The sequence below is a fragment of the Pygoscelis adeliae genome, unplaced genomic scaffold, assembly GCF_000699105.1.
Source record: "Pygoscelis adeliae isolate BGI_AS28 unplaced genomic scaffold, ASM69910v1 Scaffold350, whole genome shotgun sequence".
Lineage (NCBI taxonomy): Eukaryota > Metazoa > Chordata > Aves > Sphenisciformes > Spheniscidae > Pygoscelis > Pygoscelis adeliae.
In genome coordinates this window covers 671,227-674,893 of record NW_008823889.1, presented here as the reverse complement: position 1 = coordinate 674,893, position 3,667 = coordinate 671,227, and positions in this window count along the sequence as shown.

Genomic DNA, 3,667 nt, shown 5'->3' with positions numbered 1-3,667 from the left:
TTTTAACTGCATCTACAGCTCCTGGTATCAATTCACTTACAGTGGCAGGCAGCTGCTTGCAATTCATTCCTTTTCCTGGAGAGGAATAATAATATCAGTATGGGGTCTTTATATTGGTATAATGGCAGTCACGACGTGGGGGAGAGGGGAAAGGTTGTGCTGGTGCTCTTATGCCCGAGTGGTCGAAGCGACACGGCTTCTGTGTGCAGACCCAGCTGAAATAATGTGCTTCCCAAGAAAGACAGCAGCGCCATTCTGCAGTTATAAAGCACTGGGCTTAAGAATTTTGCTTGTGAGCATATCTAGGAGCTTGGCATGCTGACTAGATAAATGTTTAAAAATAAGTCTAGTGCCCAAGCTGACAAGCTTGTGCCTTTTTGAATATATTCATCTGAAGAAGAAAATGGATTTATCTGAAAGTCTGTTTCATTTGACTGAGGTTCTCATCAGGGATGTAACGCTTACTTGCCATTTTCCTTACTCACCTGAATGTTTTTGGTATCTGGAGACAAAGAAGATAAAGAGGGTTGTACTCTATTAATCACCCTTCTCTTTGTTCTCAAGCTACCTCTCTTCCTTCTATCCCTCCTCCAAACACACCTCCCTTACCAAATCTTTGAAGAAAAAAAATAATCGCTGCTATGTTCTTTCAGGGACTCTAGCACTTACTGGTACAACATGTAATACTTGTGCCTGATTTGTTTTGTGGCTATCTGAATGGGAGCCAGTAAAAAAAAAAAATTCACATAAAAATTGAAGTTTATAAATAACAGATGTGAGCTTTTTTTGTGAAAAATATTTGGTTTTTTAAATGTTCAAAGTTTTTAAGGAAAAAAAATCTAATTCTGTTTGCTTATTTTGTTTTTCCTTTTCTTTCTTTTGTTCCTGTCTCCATTTTCCTGAGGCTAGAAGACAAATAAAATTGTCCTCGGGAAGAAAAAAAGGACAAGTATTGTCGTCATTTTTAACATGGTGAAATGAGCACAGAGAGGCTAAAATCAAGAAGTTTCCACAAAACTAGGATACCTCAGAGGTGACACTCTTATTCTTTGGGTACTCACCGTTACATGGTACAAATCCCACAGGCATGATTTACCTGTAAGATGTCTAGCAATTATTTCCATTGGACTAAATGGGGTTTGAAGAAAGGGTTTTGCAGAAAAATGTATTGTTCAGTGTTCCCTTAGAGCCAGCACTTCTGATCTAGCCTCCTGCTCTGTCGCATGAGGATCTGATTACAAGCCTCCTCAAACTCCAGCTCCCCACATCTCCCTTCTCTAGCTATCGTGACAAGTCATAATCTCCATGCATAGGTATAAAACTGCTCATGTATAGATATAAGCTACTAACTGCCAATGTTGACTTGCGGCAGAGCCACTGCATGCCCTCAGGTCTCCATCCTGGGGCCTATTGCAGCTCCATGCCAGGTGCGGGGAATTTTGCACAGCAAAGTCCTGCCCCGATGTGGGCTGGGGACATCACCGGGACACGTACGTGCGCTGTGGAAGACTAAAGTGCTGCCAGTCCCAAGCATGTAGGCACCGTCCCGGGAGCTGAAGGCTGCACACCAGTACTGCTCTTTGGCCCCCCTGTCCCCATGCACGAGTAAAGATTCAGCCTGAGGCTTCTCTGCTGTGTAGCAAACCACCCTTTTCCTCTCCTGGGATAAGCAGACAAGGGCAGAGGCAGCCCGCTTTGCCAGATGGAGGGAAGAGAAAATGGGATGGACCGGAACTCGGTTCCTGTGTGCAAAATCCGGGGGACAGAGGCATGTCACTCCCAGTCTGGCTGACGGTGACAGCCCCGCTTCCTTGTCAGCCACAGCTGCTGCCACCTCAGCCCTGAGCCCTTCCTGGGCGAAAGCAGCAGCCACCTGGCTTTGGACGGTCATGGTAGAGGTGATGCAGGCAGCAGGGCCCAGCCTCTCGGGCTGAGCTGCTTTCCCCGGCATGCCCTTCACCGTGCCAATGAAGAACTCCTCTAACCACAACCACTCTTGTCACCTCCCTTATCCATGCCAGCTGCCCTCTGCTCATGCTTACAAACTCTGGGGGGGACATAACCCATTGCAGCTCTTCCTAATGCCATAGTGCCCTTGTCCGTTCTGCCTCTCATGGTCTCCAGCTGGGCATGTCTGTCTCAAGCAATGTTTAGCTCTCCATCACCTCTACGGAGAGAGCGCTCAGCTCTCCCTAAATTTCAGTCTGGCCTGGATGACTTAATTCTTTTGGCAAGTTCTGCTTTACAAAAAGTGGCGATTCCAGCCACCACTTGGCCACAAACTCTCCTTAAGATCTTCCAAGCTGGCCGAGGACAAGCCTGCCCAGCCCGGTGGAGCCTGGGCTGGAAAGCTGGGGTTCAAAAGTGCAGCCTGCGGGTCTGTTTCACAGATGACTGGGTGGTTCCAGAAAGTGAAGCAAGCAACAGTCCCCACCTCACCATCATCACGGGGAACCGGCTGGGACATACTGCAGCGTTTTGGCTTTGTAACACATCAATGCATGTTTCCTACAGCAGCCATAGTCTGATGAGAGCTGGCAGGCGCTACAGCACGTGTAAGCTTCAGAGAATTTCGCTGCCCAGCTCTAACAAGTCTCTCCAGAGTATGTCCAAACTAGAATTTCACAGATTTGGCAGATATTATTTAGGAAAGCAAAGGGCATGTTCCTGACATCAGAGTAACCCCGTCAGCAAATTCACATCCCTGCTCCTAAGCGCATACAAGCCAGTGCTTTGCAGCGGGATGAAGGTCTTTTTCTCTCTTTAGAAAATGAGCCAAATGACAGATTAATTTCCTGATCCCTGGAAATACTGGCTGAGCCATTTCTGCTGAATCTTTAACCAAAAGATAAATAAATCATCAACCAAAGATAGACATCTTTCATGGATGTTTTTAGTATGAAGGGAAGTATGGAAAAATTTTAAGTGCCTAAAATAATCTTTTACAAAAAGCAACTTTACATTCTTATGGATGCAATGTAGGGCCATGCTTCCCAGTAACAGCGTTTAGTATTACAGGCATCTGTGCCACACCTTTTGCCAAAGTACTTCTTCAAGGAACAGGAAAAATATTTCACAAGTAGTATGTTAAAAATAATCTCGCTCTTCTTAACCCATTAGCAGTGAAGTTAAATATGCTTCAGCATGGGATCTTCCCCCAGCTGCTCAGATCCTGTTATCCAGAGGACCTCCTATGTGCTGTCTTCCCCTCTCCTACAGAGACAGATTAAGCTGTCCCTATCCCGTTCCCATCTTCCCCTGGTCACAGCTAAAGCGAGGGAGTTTTACAGTCCAGAAACCAACTGAGCTGCAGGCAAAAATATCAGTGGCTCTTCTGCTTGCTTGGAGGCATCTAAGAGAATAAAGCATGGTCTGGGGCTTCATCATGGACCAGCATTGTCCTCCCCCTCAAGGGTCTTCAAAGCAGCTGTGACCAGCAGCGTCCTAGGAATGTAGTTTCCATGCAATTCTTCTTTTTGACAGCAACGTCTAATCTACTGAATAATACGATCCCGTAGGATTCACAGCGCTTTGGGGATTACCTGGATTCACTGAGAAAAAAACTTCTCCCAAAATCTTCACAAGCAAATTGTGAGATCCCTGGGAGGGTCAAGGAACTGGGTCTACAGCAGAAGGAGAAGCATTTTTCTGGGAATAAGAAATCATC